This window comes from Lagenorhynchus albirostris, chromosome 17 (assembly GCF_949774975.1).
Source record: "Lagenorhynchus albirostris chromosome 17, mLagAlb1.1, whole genome shotgun sequence".
NCBI lineage: Eukaryota > Metazoa > Chordata > Mammalia > Artiodactyla > Delphinidae > Lagenorhynchus > Lagenorhynchus albirostris.
Genome location: NC_083111.1, coordinates 68,000,847 through 68,010,863, shown reverse-complemented (window position 1 = coordinate 68,010,863; position 10,017 = coordinate 68,000,847).

Genomic DNA, 10,017 nt, shown 5'->3' with positions numbered 1-10,017 from the left:
GTGAAGAGAATGAGAGGAGGAGATGAAAATGGGGCAGGTTAGAAGTCTACTGCACCTGTCCCAGCAATAGAAGAGCGAGTCTGAACAGGACAGCAGTGTTGGAATGGAGAGGAAAGGACAGTGAGAGAAGCGTCAAGGGGGGAAGCGTCTGTGCCATTAACTGGCTCTGACAGAGGCAACTTCTGGGACGCAGCAACTTGAATGGTGGCCCCCCAAAAAGATTTGTCCACTGGGAACCTGTGAAGGTGGCATTACTTGGAAAAAGGGTCTTTGCAGATGTTATTAAATTAAGCATCTTGAGATGAGATTATCTTGGATTATCCCAGTAAGTCCTAAATCCAATGACAAGAGTCCTTATAAGAGACAGAGAGGAAATGATACAAATGAACTTATTCACAAAACAGAAACAGACTCACAGACATAGAAAACAAATTTATGGTTACCAAAGGGGAAAGGTGGGGGAGGGATAAATTAGGGGTTTGGGATTAACGGATAGACATATATATATATATAAAATACATAACTAACAAGGTCATACTGTATAGCACAGAGAACTATATTCAGTACCTTTTTATAACCTATAGTGGAAAAGACTCTGAAAACAAATATATATATATATATATATATATATATAAAAAAAACTGAATCACTTAGCTGTACACCTGAAATTAACACAATTTATATGTAAATCAACTCTATACTTCAATAAAAAAATAAACAAGAAATGGAAAAGAAAACAAAAGAGAGAGAGAGAGAGAGGAGAAGGCCATGTGAAGATGGAGGTAGAGGCTGGAGGGATGCAGCCAATAAGCAAGAATACCTGGAACCACCAGAAGCTGGAAGAGCGGAGGAAGGAGTCTTAGAGCCCTGCTGGGACTTTGACTTTGGACTTCTGGCCTCCAGAACAGTGAGAGAATCAACATCTGTTGTTTTAAGCCACCACATTTGTAGTAGTTTGTTACAGCAGCCCTAGGAAACTAATACATGGGGCGATGCATGTTCCCAGGGTTTGGGAAGGCTTTCAGCCTGCAGGCCCAGACGGGGCAAAGCTGCAGGGAGAAAGCTCTCACTCGGGCCGGGCCCTGCCTCTGGCTAAAAAAACAGTCGCCCGTGTGTTGCCACATGAGGATTAGTCAAATAATGATGAGCTCTGACTTCCCCTGAGTAATTCGGTCGGGCTGGAGACTGAGGCCTCCAGAGGGGCGAGCGGAGTCGTTGCCCGGTCAGCCAGCGAGGAAGAGAGCATCAGATACCTCCCAGAAAAAGCTGAGCTCCGTGGGAACCTGCGAGAAACCCAACCAGGCTCACGGGTGGCACACCCCAAACACAAACCAGTCCGGCCACCCGGCCTACACACCGCACTCCACACGGTGAGCTCGCCCCCTCGTCGGCCACAAAGCTCTCTTAGGGGCAACCCCGCTGGGGGCAAGGCGAGCCTCGCCAAGCACTCTCTAGACTGTCTCAGGGGGTCCAGCCGGTGGGGGTGGGGGAAAGGCAGGCAAGGTCGTCCCCTCCTCAGAGGCTGGGGGAGCTCCGTGGGGCAGCAAACTCAGGAGCCTTGGAGCCTAATGAGCCAGGGTTCAAATTCCAGCACCACCTCTTAATAGCCCTGTGTCTCTGGATAACTTCAGTCATTTCACTCAGGCTCAGTTTTCTCATCTCTAAAGTGGGGACGATGAGACCACATTGCAGGACTGTTTAGAAAGTTAAAGGAACTGTCACATGCCAAGTGCCTGGCACGTAGCGGCTGTTCCGACCACTTGGCGAGCACGGGTTGAGCCCCAACCGTGTACCAGCTGCTGGAGAACGAGCAGGCCGCTGCCACGAGGGGGCAGCCCGGTAACAAGGCAGACGCGGCCCAGCGCGGGAAGGCTCTGGGAGGGTCAGGGGGTCAGGAGGAATCCCAAAGGAAGTGGAGTTAGAATCACATTTCTGTTGTGCCAGAAAGATTCAGGGATCAGCTCGAGGTCGCAGGGCAAGCGGTGGCCAGGTCAGCACTCAGGCTCCTGCTTCAGACTCTTCCGCCAGCTGCCACCTCTGCCCCGCGCCTGGCGGTCTCTGAGGCCCTGGTGTGCAGGATTGGACCAGCTCTACGTCAGAGAGTCAGCCCCCCTGGAATATCACCCTCAGGCCTCCACCCTGAGTGCTGCGCATCTGACCCACTGACGCCCCATGGACCCCTGGCCAAGGCCCTGGTACTCCATGTGATAGAGACACCCCAGTTTGTTTATCCATTCACCTGTGGACGGATAGTTGGGTTGTTTCCAGCTTGTGGTGATTACCAGTATAGTTGCTGTGAATACTTGTGGACAAATCTCTGTGTGGGCCTATGTTTTCATTTTTCTTGAGCAAATTCCTAGGAGGAGAAAGACTAGATAGCAGTAGGTATGATTGAACTTTGTAAGAAAGGGCTTAACTGTTTTCCAGAACGGTTGCACCGTTTATATTCTCACGTGTGTGAAAGGTCTAGCTGCCCCACTGCCCTGACAACCTTTAGCCAGTCCTTTTAAGTTTAGCTACTGTCTTGGTCCACTCAGGCTGCCGTAACAAAATACCACAGACTGGGTGTCTTAAACAACACAAGTTTATCTTCTTACACTTCTGGAGGTTGGAAGTCTGAGATCAAGGCGCCAGCATGGGCCAGTTCTCGTAAGGACTCTCTTCTTGGCTTGCAGACAGCTGCCTTCTCACTGTGTCCTCAAACATCGGAGAGAGAGTGAGAGAGAGAGAGAGCAAGAGAGCGAGCCCTGGTCTCTTCATCCCTTTATAAGGGCCCCAATCCCATCATGGGGGCTCCACCCTCAAGACTTCATCTAACTCTAATCACCTCTTGAAGGCCCCATCTCCAAATACCATCACATTGGAGGTTAGGACTTCAACATATGAATTTGTGGGAGACACAAATATTAGTCCATGACAACCATTCTAATATATGAGTCATGGTATCTTACTGTGGTTTTAACTTGCATTTCTCTGATGATTAATGATATTGTGCATCTTTCAAACCTGCTCACTTGTCATCTGTTTACTGTATTTGGCGATAAAAGATCTGCTCAAATCTTTTGCCCACTTTTTATACTTGTTTGTTTTCTTATTACTGAGTTTTGAGAGTTCTTTACATATTCCGGATACAAGTCCTTTATCAGATACATGATTTGCAAATATTTTTTCCAAGTCTGTGGCGTGGCTTACCATTCTCTTAATAGTGTCTTTTAAAAAGCAGAAGTTTAAAAATTTTGATGAAGTTCAATTTATCCACTTATTTAATGGGTTATACTTTAGAGGTTGCAATTAAGAAATCTTTGCCTCACACAAGGACACAAAGGTTTTCTCCCATGTTTTTTATTCTAAAAATGTTATTGTTTTAGGTTTCACATTTAGACCTATGATCCATTCTGAGTTAAATTTTGTATATGGCAAAAGGTATGGTCCAAAGTTCATTTTTTTGCATATGGACATTCAATTGTCCTAGAACCATTTATTTAAAAGACTATCCTTTCTCCACAGAACTGCATTTGCACCCTTGTTTGTTCTTTTTTTAAATTTAGTTATTCATCTATGTGTAGGTCTGTTTATGGATTCTCTTTTTGTTCCATTGATCTATTTGTCTATCATTAGGCCAATACCACCCTGTCCTGACTACTGTAGCTTTATAATAGGACTTGAAATCAGGGAGTATTAGTCCTCCAACTTTGCTCTTTTTCAAAATTGTTTGGGTCTTCTAGGTCCTTTGCGTTTCCATATGAATTTTAGTTTGTCGATTTCTCAAAAAGAAAAAAGATGTGGTGGGACTTTGTACCAAGTCATTGCTCAAGGGATTGTTCAGGATTTCAGTCTTGACTCTTCACACTACAATAGTGCTTCCTGGTTTACTGGGCTCTTTCATGCCCTCAGCTGAACTCTCTCAACAAGCCTGTGACCCAGGCAGGTGTAGCTGGTGTACAATAAGGAAAACTGAGGCTCAAAGGCAAAGAGCCTTTCCCACGGTCACCTTGCTAGCAGGTGGCAAATAGGCAAATATGGCAAATAGGCTTTTTTTTAAAAATAAATTTATTTATTTATTTTTGGCTACGTTGCTGCGCATGGGCTTTCTCTAGTTGCAGCGAGCAGGGGCTACTCTTGATTGTGGTGCACGGGCTTTTCACTGCGGTGGCTTTTTTTATTGCGGAGCACGGGCTCTACGTGCACGGGCTTCAGTAGTTGTGGCTCACGGGCTCTTAAGAGCGCAGGCTCAGTAGTTGTGGCACACGGGCTTACTTGCTCCATGGCATGTGGGATCTTCCCGGACCAGGGCTCGAACCCGTGTCCCCTGCATTGGCAGGCGGATTCTTAACCACTGTGCCACCAGGGAAGTCCGGCAAATAGGCTTTTAATGCATAATGTCAAACTCCAAATCCACAGCTCTCTGTACCAAGCCACCTCTGAGTAGGGTCTCCAATATATTCTTAGTACTCCAGAATTTAATAAACTGGACAAAAAGGAGAACTCACTGTTTTGGTTACTTTTTTAAAAAATGAGTTTCAGATGTTGGTGCCGTCCATGCAAATGTATTTCTGTTGCCCTATTCTGAACTCTTTCCTCTGACTCTCCTAAACTGTGGGTGTCAGTCTGAATAGGAAAACCATATGTCTTTGTTCCCTTTTAACTTTCTTTCTTGGCAAGAACACAGCTCCATAAAGGAAAAGGGAGAGGAAATGCGGATACATCACAGAAGGAGGGACTCCAATTTGAAGTAAGGAAGAACTTCCAGATGGTGAAGGCTGCCGATCACTGGATAGAAATGCCAAAAAAAAAAAAAGAGAGAGAGAAAATTTTCCAGCTTGGAAATCCTAGGGTCCACATGTCCCCAGGGAGTAGTGATGGCCTGGACCCTCTCTGTCCTCAAAGGCCATTAAAAGTCAGTTGTGTGGCTCTCTGAACGCCTTCTCCCAGGTACCCAATGACAGTCCCACGGGTTCCCAGGCCAGCCCACACTGCCGGTGGGATCCCTCATGGAATTGACTCACCGTGTACGTAACAGTTCAGAGATGCAGGTTTTGCTTTGCGTCAGGTTCCCCGCAGTTTCTGAGACAGAGATTTGCATATGGGGAGTCTGTGGGGAGCATTCTTGGGAACCACATCTGTGGGGCGGGGGGGTGAAGGAAGCACACTGGGCAGAGGGAGATGAGTAATGCACCTGCAACAAAGGCTCTGGAGCTGGGGTGGCCTTAAAAAGTTGGCCCCTTTGTGATCCCCTGTCAACCAGCAGCCCCGGGGAAGGCAGAGGGCCTCAGGTCTGCAGCTCGAGCTCCTGGCAGCTGCGGAAACAAATGCCTTGGTCCTGGAGGGTCCTGTGGTTGGTGTACCACACAGTCACCAAGATCCAAGTTTGCTCTGGAACCCATCTTCCTTGGGTCTTCAGCATTTCGTGGAATGAGACCTCTGATGTTCCAACTTAGAACAGCAGGAACACCTCTCCAGAAGCCCTTTCTGAGGCCACAAGTCCATCATCGCCCCCTCCCCCCAGGAAGGGTGGAGTAAAAATTACATCAATGCCTCAATATCACCACCTGACACTCTCCTTCTGGGCCCTTCGCGAGACTCATCTGCACCCACTTGGATGCACGCCTCACCCCCCTGCTAGGACAGGGACCTTTCAAGCTCTGCCTGCTCAGGACCTCGGCAGGCGGAGGCAGGTCCGAAGTAAAGCTCAGTTCTCGGCTCACGGAGCTACTCCCCATGGCTTAGTTTCTTCTCGCTCTCACTGTTTTTTCACTAGATTTTTTCTGAGCTTTTGCTTCCATTTTCACTCATTTCAGGGCTCCTCTTGATATCGACAAAAGACAAGATGATTCTGAACTCTGTAATTTCCTTCATGTCACCCATAGCGATTAAGAAAACCCCTCGGCTGGTTTGTGGACAAGATACAGTTCCCAGGGGTTCTGTATCCGTGGATGCAACCAACCAAAGATTGAAAATATTTGGGGAAAAAAGTTCTGGGAAGTTCTGAAAAGCAAAACTTGAATTTGCCACACTGGCAGCTATTTACATATCATTTACATGGTGTTTACAACTATTTACGTCGTATTTATATCTACATTGTATTAGGTGTTATAAATAATCTAGAGGTGATTGAAAGTGTACGGGAGGATGTGCGTAGGTTATATGCAAATACTGTACCGTGCTATATAAGAGACTTGAGCATCCTCAGATTCTGGTATTCCCGGGGGTCCTGGAACCAGTCCTCCCCACCCCCCGCCCCCCATCCTGAGGCAATGTAATTGATTAACCACCCCAGGAAGGACCCACCCCCTCTCCACTCCCCCACTGGAGAAGACTGTGCTTCTTCCTCCACCCACACTATCGGGAAGCTTCTGGAGGAAAAAGGAGATGCCCCCCCAAAGTACGCTACCCCAAAGGGCTGAGTTTTACCTGAGGCCTAGAGGGGGTTGGTCCTGATGGAGCTCCCAAGAGAGGCTGGAGGCCCTGGGGGAGGAGACATTTTCCGGCTTTCCTGCGCTCCTTTCACGAATACCCTGCCATATGGCAGCGCGAGAGCCTGCTCTGAAGGAACCCACAGTCTAGCGCATCCCTGTGTCCAAGCTGGGATGGGGACCGCGCAGGCTGCAGGGGGAAACCAAAGACGGTACCGCACGCAGACTCCGGTGGGGCGGGGGTGGGGCGGGGGTGGGGCGGGGATGGGGGCGGTTTACAGGGGCGGGGAGGCTTCGTGGAGGAGAGAACAGCCAGGCTGAGAGCTGGGGGAGGAGCTAGCAGGTGGAAAGGAAGGGCGGTGAGGGCGCAAGGAAGGGTCCAGGCTAACAGAGTAGCACCTGCACAGGCCACAGCCAGGTGGGGGCTTCGGAGCTTCGGGGAAGGCGGAACATTCTGTCTGGCAGAGTGATGGGGAAGGCCATAGACTGATGGGACGGAATAGATGGAATGAGCCTGAGGGAGACAACTGGTGCTGAGACAAAGCCTTCCGGGGGGAGTCCCGAGCAGCACGCACCTCCCCCACACAAAGCCCAGCGGGCATGGAGGCCCAGGGCTGCAGCAGTAGTGGCATTGCTGCAGCGGTGAGGGTCTCCCTCGCTGGACCACGCTTCCCTCACACCCGCATCCGCGTGGCTAGGGCTTCCTCACCCCTCCCCTGTCTTTGCCTAAACAGCACGTTCTCCTGTGGCCTGTCCTAATTACCGTATTTGCAACTTCTACACTTTTCCCTGGTCCTGCTCTGTTTTTCTCCTCGGCCCTTGTCATCATTCACACACTATGCATTTTGCTCCTCTGCCTGTTTATTGCCCAGCTCCCTCACTTCTTGTCTGTTTTGTTCACCGCCTAGATGTTGGGCACATAGAAGGTACTCAATAAAGATTTATGGGATGGAAACTGCTCATAATAGCTCCTATTTATCGAGCACTTATAACGTGCCAGGATCCACCTTCACACTTCACATACATTCCCTTATTTATCCTCACAAACACCTCCCCCCCATTTTACAGATGTGCAAACTGAGGCTGAGGGCCATAAAGAAACTTGCTCCAAGCACACATCTAGTCAACGGCAGAGCTGGAATTCAGAATCTTAGGTCGGGGATCTGCAATTGCTACTGCTGGGTTCCCTCGGGAGACGGCTTTAGCATTTCCAAGAACAGACGATATGTAAGAAGGGTGTGTGTTTTTACATCCCTCCTATTGTGTGCACACACACATAGTTCAGAAAACAAATTTCAACAACTGCATGTTCAAATTCAGAGGGCAGATTTGCAAATCCAAAGCGGTAGTGTTGGCTAAGTCCTTGGCATGAACCTCCAACCCGCGGACGTTGGTCAAGAATTTTTCGGTAAATCTGTTGGGTGGAACTCCAGTGGGGTGGTTCCCAGGCTACCCCGGGGAGCCTGTTAACTCCTGCATCCCTCCCAGAGTTTCAGGCTTTGCCCCGGCACCAAGAGTCCAGACGGGAGGCTGCCTGCGGGGGAACTGACAGAAAAAGCGCTCTTTCGCCCTAAGAAACAGTCTCACAGCCATGGCCATGACCAAGTGTCTTATCTGAGCTGTGAATAAACAACAAGGACAGAGAACAGTACCCTGACTCATTTCACCCTTTCAACCTCTGCTCGAGGGTGTGAGGGGTTCTTGTCCTGTTATCTCATGGGTGGAGGCTGAGAGGTCAGGGACTCTTGCCAAATCCCAAGGCCAGGCTTGGGGCCCTGGACAGGGACTCAGCCCAGGACAGAAGCCCTCAACGCCCTGTGTGTCCCCTGGAAGGTGTCAGCCAAGCTGGCATGCGTTGTGAGGTCCAAGCGCATCTCCTGCGAAGCTCCTGGGTCTGAGAGGGGAGGGGTCAGATTTTATCTGTGCTCCCTCGCCACTTCCCCCATCAGCCAAAGCCCAAGCTTTGAGTGGCTCTCAGTTGGTTTCCCTGGGGGAGAAAAGGATGACACAAATGACTGTTTTTCATTTCCCAGACCCCACCCAGTGCACTTTTAAGATGTGGAAATTTTATTAAATCCCTGGGCACAGCTTCTTTTTACATGTTCTGTGGTTTAACTGTCCCTGGGTCTTTTTGCTTATGGTTTGAACCTTTTTCCCTCCCTCTTTAAACCTGAGAGTTTTCTTTCTCCGCTGTCTCTTAACTGCCCCAAGTGCTAACATTCCTAGTATTTGCTACAGGCCTTGCACACTCGGACAGTACATGCGTATTGACCCGCGTCCAGTGGCTCCCTCTGCGGGCTCAAGTCCCCAGTAGGAGTCTGGGCTCCCATCCGCCCGACCTCCCCTCACTCCTGCCCCACTGGGACCACATCGGGCATTTGTTCCTGCTGCTGCCCATGACCTTTGCCCCCCCCCCCCCCCGTCCATTCAAATTTGTCCCTTCCTCATGGCCCAAGGTGAGTCTCCCCGGTCCACAAAGTCTTTTCTGACCACTGATGCCCACAGGGCTTTGTCACTCCTCTTACATCCTGAAGGATTGTGTCTGCCTCACCGAGCTGGTGGCACAATTTGACTCTAGAATTACCCTTGCAAAAAGATGTAATGAATTATAAAGACCCGAATGTTTATTTTAGAAAACTGAACTACCCCACTCTCAAACCTGGTCCAAACCCCCCAGTCCCAGCCCCCCAGGTAACCCATTATAAATTGGTTGGTACTTTGCATTATTTAATTTTCTTCATTCACACACATTCAAATGAACTGTCTTGAAAGCAGGAACAGGAGCTGAGGCAGGCTTCCCTGGTTCCCCAAGCATCCAGCCAGGCTTCGGCCATTAGTACTTAATTCCTTCTACATGCACTGTCCCCCCGGCTCTGGACAGCCAGCCCCAAGAGCAGGGGGTAAGACCTCCTTTTCACAGGTGAAGCTACAGAGACACAGCAGACTTCATGGAGTCACCTGAGGTCACAGAGCTAGTGAGAAAGAGAGTGAAATTGGAACTGGCGTCTTCTGACAAGCCCAGCTGTTCTGGGAAAAACGCCGAAGGATGCTTGACTTCCCTAAACCTCACTCCCCGAGTGCCCTGCTCTGCAGAGCTGAGGTTAGCAAAAAACATGTTGCAATCCCTCTTCACTCCGGGGGCAGCCAGCTGGGGTTCTCATCTGTGACTTGATGTGGGCCCTGGGTGGCGGTCTCTTTTACGCCTCTGGTTCCGTGTCCACCTGGGTGAATCATCAACCATCGGCCAGCTGTCGCCTCACCTTTAGCTCGGTACGGTGTGAAGCTTGTTTTCTTTTGCTGGTATTAAACAGTCACCTCTGACATGTGGTGAGATGCAGGACGTTGCCTCCAAGGCAAACACAGATCCGCAGGAAAAAGATTCGTAGAATACAAGTGCTCTAGGGTGCCAAGAGCTGGTTTCTCCCTATGAAGCTTCCACGGCTGGCAGGGATGTCACCTGCCTTCAGGAAACAGATGGGATGTGTGGGTAAGCTCCTGGTTACTGACTCGGGGGAGAAGCAGGAATGCCTGGCTGAGTACTGGGGGCATGAACCAGACCAGGCAGCCCCAGGGGCCCAGAAAGCCCTGTTCCTGGGCTCACACT